At 47.8% G+C, this 24,138-nt stretch overlaps 1 protein-coding gene across 4 annotated transcripts in view; it reads left to right on the top strand.

Annotated features, from left to right (window-relative positions):
* Window positions 1-24,138, top strand: part of LOC124405298 (protein tiptop) — a 113,414-nt gene that overhangs the window by 38,271 nt on the left and 51,005 nt on the right. Inside the window, exon 1 of one of the 4 annotated variants that reach the window (XM_046880096.1) lies at window positions 19,364-19,382. The exons of 2 other annotated variants lie outside the window; for them this stretch is intronic. The gene's annotated coding sequence lies outside the window, so the exon portion shown is untranslated. Of the gene's footprint in view, window positions 1-19,363; window positions 19,383-20,972; window positions 21,734-24,138 lie in introns of those variants that run through there. One more of the 4 variants, XM_046880093.1, reaches the window with a different exon arrangement.

The raw sequence follows: 24,138 nt of genomic DNA, 5'->3' as shown, positions 1-24,138 counted from the left end.
CAAGTTGAAATTTTGGAGTTCTGATTCGACCAGCAAATTTTGAGGGTTGCAATTCGTTTTCAGGGATGCCCTGGTGGATTTCGACGTTGACTTACATATCTTCAATTATCGAATTCCATGTATCTGAAACGCATAAAAGGGCATATCAGTCCCATTCTATACGCAATTCTACACAAAGACACTCCAACACATTTTCCTCAGACATGGAAATAAAGAAATGATGCAATTTCTTTATTTAAGCGTCAAATTCAAACGCATTAAAGTGTTTTAGTTCAGAATTACGTACAGAATGGGGCCTTTAGGCCCTTTTTCGCGTTCGAGACACGTGGACTTTGGTATTTGGAGATATAAACTTCGACGTCGAAATCGACTAGGGAACCACCTCAACGCGACGAAGTCGGTGCGCCGTAGGATCGAGCCTGCACCCGGACCACCCAGCTTGCCGTTCCCGATCCTCGACGTCGAGGACCGGACGCGGTTCACCTACGTCTGCCCGCGTTTCCTCCGAACGGCGTCAAGCCTGCCACTTGCCTTTTATTTCACGTGGATGCCAAAAGACCGCGGTATCGCGGATTACGCGGGACGCACTCTCCTCTCCTCTCCTCTCCTATCATGGCATGTCGTCAAGAGTACCATTCATTGTACACTTCAGTTGTCCTTATAAGGGGGCTCACCGCTCCAGGACATTCTTGAATAAAGGCATTTGTCTCTCTCTTTCTCTCTCTCCTCTCCTCGCATGCAAGCGCGACACGACCGCCAATTAGCAAGGACGACTCTTCTGCAGTTGAAGCCACGCTTATAGCGCAGATTTCTATGCGCTAGGCGAGATCGTAGGCGCTCATTCTTTCAATGCCTATCACTCGACGCCCACGTGTACGAATATTACTCTACTCGCCATGACCTGCATCAATGTAACACGAGGAGAGATCCGGAACGAGCTGTTTTAATTTCGGAACATTCCTTGGAATTCCTTCCGTTTTGGGGATGAATTTAGCGGCATTACATGGAAGAAATAAACAACTACTACCATCGTTGTTAGCGCGTTGGGGAATTTCGTGCTAGATAATTTCTTCCATGATCAGTGGAAGTATCGACAATGATGGTATTGACCTTGCTCTTTATCAAATTCACCCATATACCCACATTATACGAGTACATATACCTATACTACCCCATTTGCACCCTATTCCAGAAAACAGTATCACGATGAGTCAGCAGAGTTAAATTCGGGTTTCAGACAGTGTACGTAATGCATGACTAATTAAACAGCCAATAAAACCGTAGGGATCCAATACATTATACGACCGTAAATTACGGTATAGCGTGTTGTTTTATTTGTAATTTGTGTTTTTATTTATTTTTGTTTGTTTTTTTTTTCTGTCGAGGATGCGGGAGGGGCGCGTTTCTGCAGGCATATAATACGAGAAAGGGGGGGTCGTTGTGTCATATTGGATTACGGAATAACGTTCGCTAATTGCGACCGAAGATAAAACAACGGTTAATAACCTTTCTGTCTTCCTGCGACTACCGGCGGGGGCTGTAGACATCCCTCGGGACCGGATGGCACAATCGTGTGTCGGACTTGGACCCCCGCGTTAGGCAGACCTACTCCAGTTCTGCATCGGAACATTAACTGGCACTTGTAATTGGCGTCATTCTTATCACTCGGCCAGCTCCTCCGCGTAATACGTGTAAGGATGGAAGGAAGTTAGGGGTGGAAACGCAGACGAGCTTGCTATATACTATACAGTCGCGAGTTTTTTTCCCTCCCCATTAAACTGCATGTTGTGTCTTAATTGTAACGTATCGTGGTACGATTTTATTTAACACACCGAGTATCGCGCAGACACAAAATGCGGAAGTGCAGATGAATTCGAAGAGCCAGGTGAACCGCGCCGAAGAAAAGCTCGGACTAAGGATACGCGGAGGATTCGGTAGCTGGACGAGGAATGGTACATACATGGTAATGCTGCATGCAAAGCGTTGCAGGCGTAGTTCCGATATATTTGGACGCCTCGGATCTGGCCCCGAAGGTCAACGAACGAACCAGTCTAAAGAGGATAAGCAATTATTGGTAGAGCGTGGCCGCTTTGAGCTGCTGCACCTGACGAAGCTAGCCGGCGGCAGCGACGTATCGAGTTTCGTCGAGCCGAACGAACGTAGACTCGATGCGGATCGCGGATGATCGATCCCGACCCATCGAGTGATTGAAGCGACGATCAAAATTTGGCGAGGAGATGGATGGGAGGGAGAGGGAGATGGAGATGAGAGAGCTGGTTGGATTCTCGACTGGAAATTCAGAGGCGAAGCTGCTCTGCAGCGCGGATTAAGAAGCGAGGAGTAAGCGAAGGGCGAGCCGTAAGTGAGTGAGTAAGTAGTAAGTCTTGATCTGATGGCTGATGGAGACGTCGCGGTTTAAGACAGACGCCGTCTCGGAGGCTGCGACGTTTGACGGACAGGGTTATCTCCGTCCCTCTCCTCCACGTTGTCTCGCGCCAACCGAGGCTCTCTCTTCTTCGCTCTCTTTCTTTCTCTCTTCGCTTCTCCGGGACCCCGGCTTCACAACGACGACGTCTTGCTCCAGCTAGCCTGGCCACTTATTCCCGCCCGACGTCATTTCATGTTTTTACTGACGTGCCTATAAATAGGCGGCCCACAGCATTCTGGCGCTCCTGGTGCTGCTGCTGCTGTTGCTGCTGCTGCTGCCGTTGCGTTGCTTCTGATGCTGGTGATGCTGCTGCAGCCGTCGCTCTACTGACGCAAGGTCGCGTCATGTCAACGTCGCGGCATTTTCCTATATCAAAGCGAAACGACGGGACGCGACTTCGTCGAGAATGTTGCTTTCAGCGCGCTTTATGGCGTTGTTTGTTATACAAAGAAACCCGGGGATACATCGGCTCTTTATAATCATACGTACTCTGCATATGTGTTATACATATGCATATACACATACAAACAGACACACACAAACACATATCGATGGGAATATAATTCAGCGGAACGTTAAGGAGGCATGACAGTTTTGAAATTGAATTTTTCATACATTCATTTTCTTCTCCTCTTTACATCGTTTGTAAATGATACAGTTCCAGCTCCTGTCCTGTACTGCGAAAAAAGCATGAGACAAAATAACGACAAGATGAAAAAGAAGCGAGGGAAATCAACCCACCGACAGGTACTCGGCTACGACGTCTGGATTATACCTGTTTAATACAATGTTTGATGTGCACACAAGCTTCAAGTATTACAGTAGAAAGGTTGTCACCACATTTCCGGCCGGACGGGTCGGCCTCCAAGACTGGCGCATAAAATTAAACCTCGCAACATCGTAATCGCTGAACATGCGTAGACCATCTACGTAGAAACGCCTCTGCAGTACGATCTGTCAAATATCTTATTAGCATCTTATCGCTATATGTTTTCTCACAATCGAGCAGTTTTTTTTCCACTATGTATACGTGTAAAGCATAATCTTACGAGGATCTATGCTTGATATGCTTTGGGCTTCGAATTGGACGAACTGAGATCATATATTGAGTCATTGCTGAATCACAAAATAAGATACTCGATTTTGAACCATTGCTTCTCTGACTACAGAGACTGTTCGTAAGTCTACAAAGAAAAAGATGAAGCGAAAAATGTTAAATTTCGATTCAATTCTCACAACTGATTACAACAACCATCGGTCTACACGACGCGTGTATTGTATATAATTCTTGTAACCTTAGACCGGAGATCTGGGACGGGATTGACGAGCAGAGAAGTCGATCAGAGGCGATCGAGCGAGAAGAATTGTGACGTGGGGGAAACGGTGTTGAGTTCCCTGAGTTCCTTGATTCTCGTCACAGCGGACCATGCGTCGATATTTCCTTTCCTTAATATTACTTGCATGTAAGAATACGTTCGTCCAGTCTGTGCAACGATTCTCGCAAGTATGCAGCTCTTGTGTCGCACATATGCGGACAAGCGTGCTTACAACACGTCAGTGGAATGTCGGACGATACAGGTAATCGCTGTACATCATTGCTCAGCGTTGTTCCCGCATATTATACGCGCATATATGTATATCGGTGATCGAGGAAGCGCGAGTTTGGTGTGGGAATGTGCTGGCTTTATGGCGTTGAATAACTTGTTTGATTTCTCGTCGCTCTGCGAGATTATCTCGTTATTTATTGGGAAGTCGAATCCGTCGTCCATTTGGATGCCTTACTGATTATACGTATATATATATATATATATATATATACCGGCGCGCGTGCATCCGAGCGTACAAAAATTACCAAGGAAATCACGCTTGACGAACCTCGATGGGCATGCGTGGTGCATGGCAGGCACCATAAGACGACATGGTCACCATTCCTTCAAGTCGAGTCGTCCGAACGTATCGTGTTCCAATTTTTAAACCGCAATACACGCGAAGCGCGACCGCGAACCGATCACTGACAATGAGTGGCAGCAGTGGAACGATCGGTGAAAGTCTCGTGGCTGCCGCGTGGCGATGTAACAGCAGCGGCTGTACAATGATAATTGGAATTATCGTTGAACGATGCAGCGGCGCAGCGATCAGTTTTTCATTCGTGATACCCAGGCGAGGCTGTCTAATGGTTAACGGATTTCTGAAACCGATACAGAGATTGTCACCGCGCGGTTCACGTGGATTCGGCTGACTGCGAGGCCATTGGCGTCTGGCTGTGGCTGATAACGGGGTGTAATAACCAGGATTCACGTTATGGGTGCAGAGCGTCGTCGGTGGCCCGCGGTGTGCAGTTCGCGTTAATTCTCATAACCCGAACTTTGTAAGCGCAAGTTACGCGAATAGCCTCACCGTCCGTTGCAAAGATATGTGAGAGAGAGAGCGAGAGAAAGAAAGAGGTATGTGTTGGCTGCGGCACAACTTGATATAATAATAAACTGAAAAGAAAGAGAAGGGGAATGGAAGAGAGAGGACGAGGACGAAGGGGGTGGAAAAAGAACGAAGAAAGATGAAGAAGAGAGAAAAAAAAAAAAATATGAGCAAAAGGCGTTTATTTTAAAAGGGAAATGCAGCGCCGCATTTTTATGTCTTCGCCAGAACTTTTCATCTCCTCGCGCTAACGGGGGTGGCAAAGGCGACGGTGGTGGTGGTGGTGGTGGAGTTCAGGGTGCGCGCCGCACCGCGACCGAGAGAAGAGAACGAGCGAGAGGAAGAGAGACATAGAGAGAGAGAGGGAGAGCGTAAGGGCGTAAGGAGAAACGGCGGGTGGACGGGGCTAAAACGGGGAATGAAACGGCAGACTGCTGCTGATGAAATTCATAATTCAGATCCAATGCGCCCTCTGTACCTCGTTCAGAATATACCTCGTTGCTATTTGTAGGCAATTTTTTTCTGATTTCTTTCTCTCCCTGGCCTTTTTTCCGGCTTCCATCTTCCCGCCCTCGTCGCTCTTCACCCTTCGCCCCTCGTACCTGCGACGACTCTTCCGCATTTTATTGTATTATGCACCTCAAGGATAATTGCACACCGAATGGAACGGAATTGGGGACCAAAGCTGTTCGAACGAAACGCGGTTATCCAACTCTCCAGTCCATAACCGAACATCCCTTGCACATTCGTCCGGGGGGCGGTGGCGGGGGCAGAGTTGCACCCTGGAGGTCGGGGCGGAAGGACGGCGGCGTCCATCGGGTCGAGCCGGAGTGACGGTTTGGTGGCACGCATCCTGAAGAACTGCCCCTTCCGTTTATCGTTCGCTGTCGCGTTTTATCCGGCAGTTATACCATCCCTAATAGGATGTAATATTATACGAACAGTCACGTCCACTTGAATTCGCAGGGCTTAACGGTGACTGGACACGAAACGCGGAGAAGACCGCGGCTCCTCGACGCCGCTGCCTCCGTGGCGTTTTCTTCTTTACCTTTTTTCGGTTTTGTTTTTTTTTTATTTATTTATTTTTTTTTGTTCGTCTTCATCCGACCGCCGCTGGATGTTCCAGGTGAAACCCGGGTCCACGTCCATTGGCCATGTCCATGTGCCCAGCGGAATATACTAGTCCGGGTTACAGCACGACCGGCTATTTCCACCCCCTCGGATCGCGACCCCAGAGGAAGAATAAACAGCCAGGATGTTACCGAGGAGTGAAGAGTCCGGGGCTGTTCCTCCGAATCATGAACTCCAAATGTCCTCGGGGATCGAGTCCTGTCTAAGCTGCAGATGAACGCGGAACATGAACATTTTTATCGATGCTCAATTACGCCTACAGCTTTTCTTTTCGGTTGAACGATTATTGTAAGAGGAGGTGAAGGAGGAGGAGAAGAGGAAGCACGAAATTTCCATTTACACAAGCTTGCACACTATTATACAGCGAACTTGAAATTTCTGGAGAATCGTCAGCGAGACAAGGAGGAACAAACGCGTTAATACGTGGAACTATACCGAGGATTTATAATGATTTACACTTACCGTAATACCAGAGTTGATATCGATTGCCGAGGGTGAACCTACGGGTGAAGTTCGTTCGTCGACTCATATAATTGTTTCACGGTACCAATCATATGTACTCGTATTATTATAGTATTGACGACGCGACGGGGGGATGGAAGAGGTCTGGGAGAGCAACGAAACGTACGTCAGAATCAGAACAGTTCTTCATCGGAGGCGGGTTGAAGTGAATCGAATTGTATCGCTCAAAAGTCGTTGTTCGTTAAACATTTGGAAAATTAGAGAACTTTACCGTCGGGCATTGCGAGTGTGCTGCAGCGCATTGTGCAACGCCGGACCTTTTGTCGTTGATGATATACGGAGTGTGGGTGGATGGGCATGTTCAACGTTCGGCTATTATCTACCATATTATGTATATGTATATACAGATACCTTGTGAAACAGATTGGAGTTATTGTACCTACCACAAGTGTATTTATAAAAGGTATACGTGTAATGAAAATGCGAAGTAATTTTTTTACGGGACAGGATTGAAGTTCCGAATTTGAAAAGTTCTGAAAGCGTTTAATTCCGAAGTATTTGGTGGCGAAACTTGAACTAATGAAATCAAATTTTTACGAAACATTAGAGATTTGAATGTTCGGAAATCAGAAGGCTCGAGGTTCCGAAATGTAAGATTCAAAAAATTCAAGTTACGATAGAGATAAGTTTGGAAAAGCAAAGTTCCAAAACAGCAAAATTTCGAAAAATAAAGTTTTGATAGAATACAGTTCCGAAAAGTAAAATATACTCACACAGGGTAGTTTAATCAACGAGTGGGTGTCAAAAATAAAAAAACCAAAAATAAAAAAAAAACAGGATTCCTAACCTAAAAATATTCAAAACAAAGAGGGATTAAAGTGGTGAAATTTCATCAAGCCAGAAATTCACAGAACCGAAAATCTTCGAGCATTCGGAATTTCGATGTTACAGATTTTCAAATTTTCTCATTTTCGCACTTTTGGAACTTTGATTCATCGAAGTTAAGCCCTTTCGGCATTTTGTCTTTTCAGAATTCTGCCCTTTCGAAACCTTGAGCCTCGGATTTCAGACCATTCGAAGCTTTGTCGTTTCGCCAAAGTTTGATTACTTTGCTTCAAATTTTGCCACTAAACACTTCGGAATTCGACGCTACCGAAACTTTTCAATTTCGGATTTTCAACCCCGCACCGTCTTGACGTTTGAATGCGAATTCGTGTACTGCACAGACAATGACGGTCATAAATGCGTTACTTTGTGCAAAATTGGGATCGTTAATTATTACCAACTCAGGGCTCGCCTCCCCCCGCACGCGATGACAATTACACCTACGGTCCACCTCCCCGGTAAGTTGACAAGGTGACAGTAAACCACGACGCAGAGGCGACGAGGGCGCAAACATATCGGTTCGATTGGCGAGCGCGGTTGTACGTATATTCCGCGGTCGGAATCGATAGACGCGTTACAATTTCAATTCGAATGGACGTGTGCAGGCACTAAATTGAGAGTAATTGTGCTGACTGTTACGTGTGATGAATAGATCAAAGTCAATTGCGTCGAGTGACAGCTCGGCCGTACACCCGAAGTAGAGAAACGAAACCAATTGGTTTTGCGTCGGGTGAAACGTGGATGTAATATGAGCGGCAGCAGCCGGAGATATCACGACGGGCAACACACACCCAACCACCCGATTCCATACCGCGTCCGAGGAGGTGGAGGTGGAGGTGGAGGTGGGGGATGCGGGGAACTCGATGGACAGAGGACGAAACACGCACAATGGAGACTGAAAGCCGATTGCCGCTAGCCGCAATGTCCAGTACATAGAGAAGGACAGACGATCGATGTAGGAGCGTTGCATGTACGCATGGGGCAAATCTGCTGCGGCAGGTGTATCGAGTATCGGTATATCGAAACTTTTTTTCCCCCCTCGTCTTAGTCGGCGGGCATTTTAATCGGTCCAGGAAACTCCCGTCAAAATTTTGCACTTTTAGAGCCATGAAGCCGCGTACCTACCTGACGTTCACACGCCGGTTTTGTGATAGGCATGCACGTTTAATCAACTTGCGGACTCATTCGCTGCTTTCAATCAATTTCACATCGCCGCCAAATTCTACCTCGTGCAATCACTCTTCCCCGCAATTATACGGTGATTCATGATCGATCTTTATACTTCAACGATCGGTGGGTTACGCTGCAGCTTCACGGCCATCCGAGTTCAATCGCGTTGTTGCATATAACACTAGGCTGTTATTTTTATATGATTCGGAACCGATTGTAAAAATCATGCGGTTGGGAATCACTTTTCGCAATTACTAACCGCGGTCGTCTCACAACGTCAACTTTGAGTGGCTGCAGAAGGAATCGCGTTTCCCATGCGAGGAAAACGGATCACTGGGCTAATCTGACTAAGACCTGTAAAACTTAGCAGGTTTGAAAGTGCTATAACTGGCATCGTTAATGCCAGGCTTGAATATACTTAGCTACAATCTGACCCCCGTGTATTGATTCATTCAATGCTCTCATTTATAATGAAAATTATACTAAGAGGCGAACAATTAATGTCTGTTGCATTGGTGTAACTGCTGCATGTATTACGATGAAATCCCAATACAATTGGATAAATGAAATTGGTAGCGTATGCTGGTTCGAGGGTTTTACGTAAGGTTTGAAAAGTGGATCGCTGCATTTGTTATAAGTGTGAAATACCTACCGAATGGTTTACTGACCTTGCGGTTTATTATTCCTTTTGCATCATCTCACTAAATTTTACATGGATTATTTTGTTCGGTACCGATACTTCTCATTTTCTCTCAATTTCCGATCAATCCTTTGTTGACAATTTTGAAATTGTACGAAACGTATAAAATGATTCTGTTTTCGGGTACAAAAAATCCCTGCGTGAATGATTAAATCGCGAGGCATCAGTATGGGCGAGGGAGTAGATCGTATACATCCGCGATTCATTGCCCTTTGTTATTTTCATCATTCAGGTTGGTTCGGAGAAGGATTTGTGTAAGGGGGAATTATGTGCGTGGCGAGGCAAGGCAGGGCAGGGCAGGGCAGAGTAAAGCAGGGTAGGGCAGGGCAGGTAAGGCAGGTAGGCAGACTGGCGGGCAGTCAGGCCGAGAGGCAGGCAGGCGAGCATAAATAAGATTACGTTTTGCCAAACGATAAGATTCGTGCCTGAAATATACGGAGGCGCAACTCGCTGACGAATAGAAAGGGTTGAGATGCCCGAACGAGATAAGAAACGCTGGTCCATAATGAAACGCATTCATGCCGGTCGCGTACACACGAAAGTGAGCTCGAGGGTTCAGTTCGCGTTTCAGTTTGAGTTTGAGTTTGAGTTTGAGTGACGCCCCGGTAGACAGCTGCCCAAACCTGATCGGTCCATTCCCCGTACGTCCGCACTCTTGTGATTCCTTTTACGATATCGTATAACCGCAGCCGAACCAAAGCTAAGCTATCTGCGTCCGATTTAACCGAGGTGTAAGTGTAAGGTGCTGCACCAGCCAGCCAGCGACGCGACGTGCCTACCACACGGCCAATTCCACGTCCTTTTATTCCCTTCTCTCTTTTTCTCTCTCTCTTCAATCACAATGTACATTCAGTCGCAAAAGTGTCCGCGCAGAAATTAATCCTTCGCTTTAACCTCACATTTTTTTGCAAAGCTCGTAGAACGTTGAAACTTTCTACAATTCGTTCTCTCTCGCTTCATTCCACTTTCGTCGGCCTCTTGACGTCGCGTTACTCGAATCCCATGCGTATTGTATACGTAATTGCGTGTAATATGATGGTAATTGGGGGTTTGTTTGGTAAAGAGAGTAATTACCGGTGCTCGACGGATCCAGCCACGTGTTGTGCAAAACAGTATTTGCTGGCATAATACGCTGAATCTTAGAACAAAAACAATCACCGGCTACGAGATAAGGTCTGGGGAAGACTGACCCAGTTGTTGGATCGAATGTGTGTTTTCAATTTCTAACCGGGGCTTTACTCGCACGTGAGATGGCGCCCTTTATCTCTCTCTCTGAAAGGCTATAGAAATCATCCCGCTAATCAACCTTAACTAATTCGAACCCACGCCTTGGGTTATAAGCGTCTTTAATTCCCTTCGAAGATACATGTACCTACGAGACAACCACGAGGGCGCGTGATAACCGTAGGACCACGTGACGTCATTCCGTCACGTTTTACACAAAAACCTGCCATCGGAGGGGAATGTTAATTTTACCCCACGTATCCCGGTACACATTTTCTTTTCGAATATATCCGTATGAGAGGCTCAGCGACGACGATGACACCTTATGTGCGTTGGTTCCGAGTGGTGGAAACTCTTTTTCCGACTGTTTCCTCGCGCGAAAACGTGGCCAAAGTTCCGGTCATGCCACGGCGACAAAGTTTGACTCCGGATCTGCAGGGGAGGAGGTCGGGCAGTCCGGGACGAGATCGCGAGGTGTTGAATCCTGGGACCCGCTGCACGCCCACACGAGACTCGGACACGCCACTACCGGTTCTACAGCTGCGAACCACCAACGCAACGAACACCTGGCTGCGTACCTAGTGCTCTGGTGCAGTGAACCCGTTCGCTGTGCGACCTCAAAGACGGTGATGCGTTCAGATCGCGTAAATGGTCATCCGCCTCGTCCGGTCTGCGGAGATTGCGGAGTGCATACTTCGCGGAATGGCCTCGGGGACGTGAAGTTCGGTATGACGATGTTCGGTCGTTTAACGGATGCTGTACGAGTGAATCTTTTGCTTCGGCATCGGTTCATGCTTGTTCGAGAGTAACAGCAGCTGTGCAGCTACGAAAGTTGGAAAAACGTTCTCCGAATGGTCGATTAGCTCGTTGGGTATGAAAGGGGAATGAATAAACGAGCCGAGATTGTGACCGACGTGAAAATTACTCATCGAATACTGTGAACTTCGAAGGCGGAGGGGTCGGGCTGTGTATGTCAGGAATCACCGTGGAATTACTTTCCGTCTATTCAGACAATTGCGTAATCCTAAAGTCGCGGGACACGGCGTAGCCCTCTAATGTGGGTTACTCCACATCCCGGATAATTTGAAACGTTTCAGTCGCCGCTGCGACTGAGAAAACTGACCACGTCGAATCACAATGACTCGGCAATCTCTCGAGTTAAACTATATGGAGCAGATATAAATCGAGGATTGTGCAGCGAACCCGGACGGTCCAGCGACGACGGAGCGTCTAATTGTCAGTTTTTCCGAATCTTCTTCTCATGCTCCTCATCTTCGACTTCGTAAAGAAGTGGCACTTATCGAGCATTTCCGAGATCCCCTCGTATCGGTGAGCTCGAGTCTGTAACACGTAGAACGCAATGCTCGGTCACGTGTCGTTGAAACAGACACTTGGAGACAGTTTCGAGACACTTCGAGGAGGTCCGGGGGCCAAGATTTATTGCTTTTCTCTTATAATAGGTATGTACGAAAGGAGGCAAACATCGTGGGTGGGTGTTCAGCGATCCCCGAAGAAGCCCGATAACGTACGAATGCCTCGGTCGTCTAGAATTCGTCGCCGTTGACGCGGCAGCAGCAGCATCACCCACCGCACAGTCTTCAAAGTCCCCATAATTTCTGCCCCTTGGCCTCTCTCCTCCCGCTCCGGCGCTGATTTCCGGCGCGTATATATCTGTCTCTCAGAGTTTGCCGCCACCTTATTCAGCGGTTATCTTTCTCACTCGGCTCAGCTTCCGGAACACCAACTCGCGCGACATAACAGCTCGTGACCCCGACTGGGGATGAGTTGGTTCTGAGCGCGGATCGTAAAAGGTAGCAGGGTTCGTAAACTTCGGTCACGTGGAGTAGTCGTCGTCCTCATCCTCGTCGTCGTCGTTGTCGGCTCACCAGTCAAACAGACAATAATCCTGACGGTTGCTGGTCAGAGGTCGCATCGCTACAGGTCTCGCGATGCGGATGCACTCCGTTAACCGAGCACCCTACTGGAGTAGCTGGAAGAGTTTTTGGTTCCAGGGATCACCCAGCAGCGCCATTCAACAGCTCCGCGTAACTTGGCCTGCTCGAATGATGCTGACAGAGTTACAGGCGGCTGCCGTGTGGCCCTCTTCTCATCCACGAGACGCGTCGAACCCCTCGGTTTTAAGGCTGCAGTCATAAATATCAAGCTTGACATTTGGGGGAAAGAACTAGCTGTGCCTCCTCGTGCTACGCAATCCTGTCCCGAAGCCTGCTGCCTCGTGGAATGGACGCCGTCACAGTTGGATAAGGCTATGACCATCACCTTCGCATTTCATCATGTCATGTCCTGATCAGTGCTGTCCGATCGATTTTCGGCAAGGAGAAGCATTTTTTTTTCTGGATTTCAGGCAGTTGCAGCTGGCAAATTATCCATCCCATTGACAATTGCTCGCGATTACAAGGGGGGCTGAAATCTGGGTGAGAAATAGCCGAACGTGAGCGAGAACGAGGACTGTGGATACGGGATTCGAGCGCTAAGGATGCGAGAGGAGCCTGCCGCAGCCGGCAAGTAGACCCTGGGCACCGGCGAGAGTGATTTATGCGAAATTGCTGACGTTGCCAGACCGCGTTTGTTCCTGATCGCCAGCCATCTTGGGAGCCGGTAGGTCCCCGTCGACTGATGGACCGTGGTCACTCATATTTAAGACCTTGGCTTTCGGCTCTCGCCTCCGGCCATCCGGCCTCCGTCTCTCCGGTCGCTCCTTCCTAGATTTACGACGGGGATCTCTTCGGCGGCGGGTCGACTCACCGGACGCAACAATGCAGGTTGCCCATTTGTCACCGAGGTATACGACGTCGGCGCACACACTTCCTATTTCTAATAACCAACCGATCCAGTATTGTGCAGTCATGTTCCCGCCACTTGGTCACAGTCCTTTTGCACACAGCATCTCACCACCACGCCGCTTGCAAAGACCCGCGGTGAGGTCGTGCGGACCGAAAGAGAAAGAGAAAGAGAAAGAAGAGAGAGAGGGAAGTCGAGACACAGTGTGCGCTTTCTAGATTCCAGAGCACAGAGTTGCAAGGCATAACAAATACTCCCGCTGCGCACCATGCGCAATCCCCCTGCTCCGCAACTCCACTCTGCCAATCGTTGTACAAATTGTCACGTTGCATGCACCCAGTCCTTTCATACGGAACTAGGATATGCAATCCTGAACGATGTCGTCCTTTGTCAGGACCAACTCGTTCTTCGATAGCTCTAAGCTGTTGTATATCCGATCATTCCTAGTGTGATTCCTCGGAAAGGCTATGCAGCTTTGAGAAGAGTGTTTCAGGCTGTACGAAATTCGTATTGTTAATTGGTCCGGTGAGGGTGATGAAGGCTGTGATGTGGAGAGGAGAGAAGACGGCATGACGATGCTCTTGTACAAGCGGCATCATGGATGCGCTGAATGCGCCGTTTAATAGTTCACGGAACCAGCGTGACGTGGCTCGCGTCAACATCTCTGGTAGACTTATTCATCGGGAGCGTCACCGGGCCTGGACTGGACGACTCCTGGAGCTCTTCGTCTTCCTTGTACGGGGATCGAAACCGATAGTATTCCTTTGTGCGCGATGCCACGTCCACGCCTAGACACTAGACGGTCTGAGTTTGGAATACCAGGAACCATCGACTCCTGGATGAACGTGCGCGTATTCGGTTCCATGGGAATCTCTTCAACTTGATGTACGTCCGACTTTATTCCGGCTCGAGACAGCTCGACACCGTAGTCCGACCCCTCTCGAGTCATCGGAAAGTCTCCCAAGACGGTCAGAGAAGCAACTGTCTTACAGACCCGTGATTCAAAGTTGGCTGCATCTGCATTCTTACGGAAAATTGAACTCATCTAAAATCGGATCGGATCAGCGTAAAGTCTGGCCACAGGTTGAATCACACTCTCTGGGTTGTTTCAACTTTGTGTAACCCGAAGTCGCGGTTCAGATACCGATCGACGATTTTCTACGAACGAGTTTAGCTCGTGACGAAAACAATGCCGGGTTAACGAGGCAGAACACCATGCGGTGTTAAAATACCAGCCAAAGCTGCTGAAGACTGGAAGCCTGCCGAGGCAGTCTTTCCTGGAGTTCCTCCTCGGGGAATTGGATAACCGATAAAGCGTTTAATCTACCGCTGTTGTCGAACAATCTACCGGCTTCTTAAACTCCGGTTGAGTCTGCTGGGGCTCCTTTGCATACGTGTAATAACATATCGTCTGTCGATATATACCAGATTTGTCCAGATTAGATCCTAGCCTTGGGCTCAGGCGGGTGTCCCGGCTCCAGGGACGTGGGATTTGTAAGCTTATTACCGGCACCTACCTATAACTATTCCTTTTCCCCTCCCGACGTCCATCAGATAGCAGAATTAGTAGCTCCAGTCTAACCATCTAACGTTGGCAACCTGACACACCGTTACCTACCAGCCTACGCGCTACGTGCGTGTGTCTATCGCCCCGTCGAATCTACAATCACGGCCTGCACTTATTCATAGATGCGGAGTGTAGAACGGCTGCTCTGAAAGTGTATCTAGATACGGGTATCAATGAATACTCTTAAAGCATCTCGATGTTTCGTTAGACAGGTAGGTATGTATACCCGCTTCTGGAAATGAAATTGGATATCGGCCTGCAGCCCTGCACATTGATATTTAAAATGTAGTCAGGCTGGAATTCTTGACTTTGGAATAGGTGAAATGTTTTTTTTTTTGTGAACGTCACACTCGTGTATTAGACTGTTAAAAAAAAACTACATTCCACTGATTTTTCTAAGATTGTAGAAATTCCCGTACTGCAAATCACTTATGTATCTGCCCACACAGTTTGGTTCGAAGTAATATATAAACACATTTAGAAAATAATCGGTGACGATAATTCAAAGTGTAGAATTATTCAATTCGTCTGCCAGTTTTACGTACCGTTACATTCCAAGACTGGTAAGCTTATAGAAATGGGAAGAAATACCAGTGGCATTCTTAATGAGATATGAAAATATTTGTGAGATTGCCTATAGAAGCAGCGATACTCTATCCAGATAGAATTTCAAGCTACAAAGTAAGTCCAAGCACCTATTCAAGTCAGTAAAAAATCATCATTTGATCAAATGACGATCAGGTACTTTGAAAACCAATTATGAAGAAGGAAAACCGCTCTTATCTGTTACCGTTCTGGAAAATCGTCGAGTATTGGGGTCGGGTGAAGCAAGGGTGTGGAGGGTGTGTATAAGCTGCGTCGACTTCTTGGTGAGAGGCAAGTGTTCAGGAAGATGCGGAAAAGTTCGATTTGGAATCGAAGGAGCGCAAGGGGTTGGCGACGGCCAACAGACGGAGCGGACAGCGCGCTTATTTATGGCGACCATACCTCAGATATATGAACTGGTTCCGTCCAAAGTTTCGGATGCATCTTTCCAGTTCAAATGTATAGAGAGGTGTCCCGCCGGTTGCTTTCAAGGGAAAGATTTGTGAGGGGTCACCTTAATGTAATATTGAATGAGCTTCATTTTTTGCCGAATGGAGGACCGATATAAACTGAGCACTCGCCAATCCGACACTCCTCCGCTCGGAGTCTTTCCTATTTCTCATCTCGCCAGATCTTTTTAGATGGATTCGGCTGACGTGCTGTTCCCATTTTCTTTTTCATTTTTTTCTCTTTTGCGTTTCTTTTTCCCCTTTTCTTTTCTCACTTCTCTATTCATGTCCTCTCTCTCTCTCTCTTTTCTGTCTTTTCGCATGCGAAAGGGTTGACAGATTTGTGATGCGGTTTAAAAACAGAAACAAGAGTCCAAAACGTACGGGAAAAAAATCACGCCACTGATCGTCACTCACGTGTAAGAATAAATTAGCGAATCGATGACATATTGATATTCTAAACGCGTATAATTCAGCAACGGAATTAATATACTCGAACTGTTTATACAGACCTGTACCTTGCAGCTTTGTCTAGAGCAGACCAATCTGATTTTCTACCTTAGCCCAGAGTCGCACGTTCGTCACATTACGGACAAAGAAGTGAGTGTGACGTAATTTTTGATGGCGGTCGGTCGGTGATGCAGCACGAGGACCCCGAGCGGGGAAAGAGGTAGAAGGAGGTCGGTGTCGTAGACAACGAATTGGCAGCCTCGGGACATTTAAGTCCGTGGTGATAAATCCTGGGCCAATGTATATAGCCAATCCCGTTCCATTCCGTTGGCGCACGAAAAACAGCACAGTTTGTCCATTGATGGCTCGCTCCGAACAACCTAATTTATATTTATTCTCTCTCCTCTCCTCAGCTCAGCTCAGCTTAGCTCAGCTCTCCTCCTCCGTATACCGGGACGCGAATGGGCGGTTCGGGGCCGCGAGAAGAGGCTCCGGGACTCCGGGAGGATAGATCTTTGGGTATATCTCACCGCGCGCGCTTCCGATATATTCGGGGCAGAAGAAGAGAAAAGGAGACGAGAGAGGAGTGGAGAGGAGAGGAGAGGAGAGGAGAGGAGAGTAGGCGGCCGATAGAGGAGCCGGGCAAATAGATAGATGGGCCATATTATAACTCACTGGCTGTCATCCCATTCGGTGGAGTCCGGCTGCTAATCAGAGACCCCGGACTCTGGTCCCCCGATCTCCCGCCTCTCCGGCCTCTCCTGCAGGCTCCAGCTCACAGCCCGCTCCTCGTTCCATCGACGAAAAATGGATTTATTGCCATTTGCCTTGGCTTCGGCACGCTATCGAGTCTCCGATCCGTAGAATTCAACCGACAACCTTCAACCTTCGTCCTCGCTGCTCCAACTGAATTCCTTTTCGACCACCTCGTCCTCCGACTCGTCGCGTTGTCGTCTCGCCGCTGTCTCAGCTCTCCTCGCAATGTTCACCGTCAACCTCGCCTCCTTCGCTCATCGGACAGAAAGAGTAAAAGTAACCTTCGAAACCTTATCCCTTTTCCAAATTAAACCGTACAAAACCAAGTCCATCTATCCGGCCAAACTCGTGTAGGCATATTTTCAGCGACGTGACGTTCACGTTTTCTATTATATACGTTATCGGTTCGGGGAAGACAATGGTAATTTACGGTCAGTACGCTGGCAGCACTGGATGCTCGTTCGCGTCGTGATCGTATATTCGAAATTAGTGTTTCTCTGAACAATAGTTCAGCTCGTTGAATACCAATTGATACGACTTTGTCAGCTTAGCCACTCGGCGTCCTCACTTTCTCTCTCTCTTTCTACATCTCCCAGTCACTGAAACGGGGCGCATTGAATCAAGCATAAAAAACAACTGATCCGAGTTCCCCGATTATACTTTTGCCTGATTCGAGTTGACGGTGCAATGCGCGATTTGGGACACAGCACTGCACTGTCTCCGGTCCACGCTGTCGGAATGTCGTGACGCAAGGCGTCCTTCTCCCAGCAGCAGCAGTAACGACAATTCATACCTTATTGCAGGCTCACCTTTGTCCATTCTCTACCGAAATTATGAACTTTGAGCCGCGTAATTGTCCGCGTCTGAACGACGTGCCGCGGGTAGGCGAGCGCTGGTCGAGGTGCGGCGGAGGTTTGCGCAACGCCATTATGCCTCTGCACATAACACATGTACCTACGTGGTACACAAGTCTTGAGGGAATTCGTTGACTCAGGTGGCTAGAGCACCTGCATCCTACAGACTCGGTAATGCGTATGGATGCATACGTGTGTGAACACACGCCGGGGTAATTCTAAAAACGGTTTAATTCACCCATTGCTAGCCGACATCTATGGGTGCTCAAACGTTCGGACAAGAATCTGTCTCCTTCCCTCATTCAATTACCAGGCAGTGTCGCTCTCTTCTTGTGTGTCTTTGTATTTCGGTTACAAAGGTGTACGTGTACACGCCTCGCGTACCTACGTACGTGCGGGAATGAGTTATGGCTCCGGGTGTATCGATGACAGTTGAAACTTATCGTTGGACAGGTAAAGCAGGCAAACGAAAGTTAGGCAAGCGTCGTTACTCGGACAAAAAGTGTGTTTGCGTGTGTATGTGTGTGTGTGTGTGCACGAGAATGGGGGAAAAACGATCTGGAAGACGGAGAGGAGAAAAGCAAAGACTCGAACCGCCGGGAATCATTCCGTACAGCGTATCGTAAGTACCCATGTGTGGGTGCGCTTACGGATCTCGTGTTACGACGATTGCATATAGGGATCATTTCAGCGCGCCCGGGTGATGGTCCAGTTTCGTCCAGTGTCGACTTAGTTACACTTTCTTGTACACCGCGAGCTGCTCCTGCGGTCTGGTTCCTCGATACACCCGGAAAATAGGTATAGATACTTATAATATGGGATACGAGAGTGAAGAGAGAGAGAGAGAGAGAGATAGAGAGAATGAAGAAGAGCGAATTCGAAATGGTGAGAAAGAGACGGTGAATCGCTTCGCAGGCTTTCACCGCGATTCGAGTCGACCAAGGGTGAGACCCTCCTCCCCCTTCCTCTCGTCCCAATGCATCACGCACTTCGTGACACCCGCTTCGGTCTGCATGGCGTGCATAGATCATGCTGACGTCCGGACTGCCAGCCCTGGCTGCCAGAAGGACTCCTACCACTGCTCCTAAGGGGACGAGGAGGGAAGAGGGAGGTAGTGGCCTAGCCAATCTAAGGCCATGCTGGGATCGAGGGAGGTGGGGGGAGGGAATAGCGGGGGTTTGCTTCTTTGCGCTCTCAGTCACAAACCTATATACGGAGGAGGAGAAGGTAGCGGTGGAGGAGGAGGAGGCGGAGGAGGAGAAGGAGAGGACGAAATACAGAGGTGAAGCGAAATGGAAGAACGCAGCAGTTGCTTCCTTTGCCTGCCCCCCTCCCCCCTTCCTCTTTTTCCACTCTCCTCATTCGTGCGAGTGTGTGTTTTTTCAACGAGATTTATTACCGAACTCCTAATGCTGCTGCCGGAGGAGGAAAGTGGATGGAATGGTGACGCTTCAAGAGCGAAGAACCCGAGTGAGGGACGGGGTTCAGGGGCAGAAGATTTCAGGTCGGGAGAAGGCAGCGACACATTCCTTTCCCTTCGATCACGAGTTACTTTCATTTTACTATTTCACCTTGTAACTTTAGGGTAGATAATCATTACATCGATTATGAGATAACTTCGAATTTGCGAATCTCGATAACGCTGGAATGTTGAGAAAAATCACGTTCAAGTAACGGCATTACGATGTGTGAAGGAGTATATCATTTGTTCCCAACACCTTGTCAGTGCTTGATGAGCTGTTGAAGGTTTTGAGCAATTTTTTTGAGTATATAGCGGCGTCGGAGTGTCGAAGGAATTCAAACCGGTTGGAGCGATGAAAAGTCACTTCCGTCATCGACACTTTAGCCTCGTTGAAATGGCATGCATACGTCAAATCGTAATTCACAACGTAGAAGAAGAAGAAAAACTGAAAAACAAGTAGACACGCGGTGTGAAACTTGGCATTGAATCTAATGTAATTTATATTTTACAAAGATGAACGCGACTTGGTTAAAAATTGAACAGCATCTTTTGTCAAAGTTGATTCTATAATCAAACAGTTTCATACGTCTCGTGACATATCGCAGGTAACTGACCCCAGAAGAATCCGAGAGAACACGTATATTCACAGATCCAAAAGTCGTCGTCACAAATGACGTTAGTATTTGTCCGAAAACCAGTATCACGAGAATAATAAAATACTGTATATAAAATTTGAGAACCAGTCAGACGTCGACGGGGATCGAAACGAGTCCAAACGATTGTTTGCTCAAGGAAATCGGCTTGGCCATAATTGTGAACGGTCATTCATCAAAGTATAGGCACTTAATGTATTCCGATCACATGGAAGTGACCTTTGATACGGTAAATTGAAAAAATGGCCATGGTACCGGACGGTTCGGCATGACCAGTAGACCGTTGACTAGACTGCAGTCGTCATGCAGCGTCGATATAAGCGTCTCAGCGTCGTTACAAGCGTACGGAACTACATCCGCGGGTCCAAAGTTGTCCAGAAGTTGAATCCTCCTTCCTCGGATACGTCGGGCAATGTTTTACCGCTTTTCCTCGCTCTTCTTCCCGGAGCGAGAAACAGCCGCCCGGCGTCCGAGTAGATAGATGTAACACAACCAAGACGAAGACGAAGGCGAAGGCGAAGGCGAAGAGCAGTGCCTGGGTGTATGCGGGGGGCACCTGTATGCGATAGTGAGATAAAAGAAGAAGCGAGAAGGCAGAGTGGAAAGAGAAAGAGAAACGCTGAAGCGATACACACACCTACACTAACATGCGACGGATTCGCGGTGTTAGTGCTGGTGGCACGGGGGCGTGGGTGGAACGGCCGCGGGGGTGGGGGGCATGCGACCCCTGCGCCTCCCTCGCCCTCCCCCCCTGCCCCCTTCTTCCACTCTTCCTTCTCGACGTCCATCCATCCACTCCTCCCTCCCCTTTGCCTCCCCCCTCCCCCCCGCTATCGGCCCCTCTTCCCCTTCCTTCCCCATCCTTCTGCTAGCCGCGACGCCGACGCCGACGTCGCTCGGGGGTGGGGATGGAGCGACGAGGGGAACGCGGTGAGGGGAGGGAACGCCAGCGGAGGAGCCGTCAGTGCGCCACGTGCTGTCGACGCGGGAGGGTGCTTGTCCTTGTCGTGTGTTTAGTGAGATAGCGGTGCAGTGTTTTGTTGTCACAGCATCCTCGACGGCCCTGTACCCCGGTGGCGAAATTATTACCGATTTATCAAGGTCGAATCGTTGCTGAATCTCGCGGCTCGTGATCATTTCACTTTTATATAGTCGTACTGTGCTTCCTTACTGTTGTACATACGTACGATTGTAGGTACGGTTTTTACTACAGGACTCGGCGATCACGCGAGAGGAATGCACCAAAGAGAGTTGAAGAGTTTGGTATTATACACATGGTATTGATACTGAACACGATGTCAATGGATTGATGGTCGTCAATTTGAGATCGTAAATGTAGCTTGTCTGCTGGATTTTTTGAGTGCGAAAGAGGATCATGACTAAGAGCCATCGCGTGGCTCTGAACAGGCTGTTGCCGCAGGTGATACACGCTGAAGAGGGATAGGCGTTTGACGGAGGTTTGAGTGAACGAACAACCACCACTTGATAAAATTTGAAAAAACAAAACAGAAACATAAATGCATCGATTTTATTGAAGTACAAAATGGTGATTGTTGTTATTCGGTACGATATTTGGTTCGACGGAAAATACGTGACGGCAAGTAAAACGGATGACGATGAAGCGGTTTGTGCTGCTGGGATAATGATCGGTGTTAAACCGTACACCGTTATCCTTACCGGACGTGATTACTCCAGTTTCAAGTGTCACTGAAGGATTATCTCTCGGGAACCACTACTGCGGTGAGTCGAATTGCTAGACGCATTTTTTAAACCCCGTTCAAACTCTTCGTCTAATTACACGCGCAGCGTCAATGAACTCCAAAAACACGCGCTCGACGCCACGCCACGCGACTCTGTCGTCAGACCCTCAATGGACACCTCGATTTCGGCACTGCGGGGTGAAACACCGCCAAGCATTTGAGAGGGGAGGGTAGAAACGAAAAGTCGGTATTATTAGGACACTGTGGACTGCAGGACTGTTGGAACGGCGGCAAAAAGCTGCTGGAAAACAATCAAGGCGATCGATCCTTGTCCCTGGGTGTCGTATCGACAACGCGAATCATTGAACCCAACGAGTCACGTCGCCTGATCGTTTCAGCAAACTCGGAAACGATATTATTTCACTCGGTTATACTGTTGCCTACCGGTTATTCACATTGTTCGAAGTTCGTTCCCGTGACGGGTATTGCAACTAATTTTCAACAGCGCACCGAACACCTGCAATGTTCTATGGTCAATCGGACAAACTGGAGCAAAGTTGTAGGCGAGAATTTACAAGTCTTGGTACTGACAGTTCTCGATGTCGAATACCTGTAACCATTCAGTTCCTCGACGTGTTTTGCAGTCGTGAAGTGGAAAGGATGATTCTCTTGACTCGTGGATTGAGAGACGTTGTTCTTGACGCGATAACAAGGATTGATCGTCCTGCACCCCGATCATTTTACTTTCTCCTACTAGGCTAGAAATCGCACAAGTATTTACACCACGTTCTGGTACACGCAAGTAGAGATTCTTCAAGACAACGTTGTAGGTGTTGGTACTCGTAACGCTTGTTGCAAGCTCGTGTATGATACACGAATCGCCGGAGCGTGGAAGCGTGGCCATATCGCATGCCTCTTGCTCCAGTGTGTGAGCCGAATCGGCTAGAGAGTGAGAGGGAAAGACCGGATCCAGTGAGATGAGTGAAGGCGCAGAGGGAGACGGAGAGATGGAGAGAGGAGAGGAGCGAGGCCAATGAATCCTCAGTCCGAGTCGTAGTCCGGTCAGTCGGTCTATTTATGCCGGTGTTAATTGTACGAAATTAATGCGACAGTCGTCGTCGCATGTATTTGGAACGGGCTGTCAAGGTTGAATTAAGAGCCCGCTATCTGTGTATCGAGAGACTGCGTTCCTGCCCGAGACCAAGACGATGACGATCTCCTCTCGCTGGAATCTCATCTCCTGGGAGAGAATCAGGCCAGTGGAACACGTTACTTGTGCCCACTGACGTGCTCGATACGCTCTTGCCCACCGCCTGTCAACGCCGCGCCCTTATACACACTATATTCGCGTCATAATCCCACGTGCGAAATTTGGAAATCGATCAGCTCGCCCCTTCTGCTCTCGTTATCATCAACGCGTGTAGTTTGGACCGAGAAAAAAGACTCTGATTCGTCAATTATCGGTGCCGTGAGTTAGCCGAGTTCGTTTCTTGTCCTATCACTAGGTGCTTGGAATTTTTTTACGGTATAAAAATTCTGTAAATACTATTATAGTTTCAATTTTTATTTATACGATCGTACTTGTGCTAAAACATTCGAAGTAATGGCAGCTATATAGAAATTTTTTTTTTCGATTTTTTATTGAAATATATTTTTTGCGGTATCATTATTATCAGAAAAGCATTTAGCGTAATCAGGATCACTTACAGAATATGACCTCAACGGATTCTAGGCTTGGTAACTAAAGGGTTCAAGGGGTAACTATGTTTTATCTAATTTTTTCCGAGGATTCATCATAGGAGTTACGTATGCCTGAATTAAGAATTCGAAAAAAAATACTGGATTCGAGAGTTTTCAAAATCCAATGTCTGTAATGGGTGTCAGTTTAGCATCAATGTGAGTCTGAAGAGGATGGAGAGCCTTTAAAACGAGATTTGACTATATTCAATCACAGTCATAGATATTCTCAATACGTTATCTCCCGATAAATCTCTTCGTTAATGTAGTCGCAACATTACGCTCCGAGAACTGAAGCTCTTTCTGTCCCTAATCGAAATTATCGTTATTACCGTAGGAACCGAGATAAGATGTCCGTCTTGACAGGAGTCGTCATGATACATTAAATTAGCTAAATTTCTCGGTAGACATTTGCCGTTAGTTAGTAAATACTAAATATCGAAATGATGCCGTGATTGTAGTATTAATGCCATCTAACTATCAGAAATGGTTGTAAGCTAATTGGCGAAACTGTGTTTACGAGGTCGTTACTCGTGTCTGACCAGTAAGAAAGTCGAATTTGACTACCGTGGAGATAAACGTGTTCTACAAAAAAAAAATTTTAAAAAAGAAAAAACCAAGTTATTCACACAAAATAATAACGATCCGATTAATCGCCACTTACACGGTGGCTACTTGTTTCGATTAGAAAACCCGGCGAGAGATCTT

Source organism: Diprion similis, chromosome 4, assembly GCF_021155765.1.
Source record: "Diprion similis isolate iyDipSimi1 chromosome 4, iyDipSimi1.1, whole genome shotgun sequence".
Classification (NCBI taxonomy): domain Eukaryota; kingdom Metazoa; phylum Arthropoda; class Insecta; order Hymenoptera; family Diprionidae; genus Diprion; species Diprion similis.
This window is presented reverse-complemented; position numbering and strand designations above follow the sequence as displayed.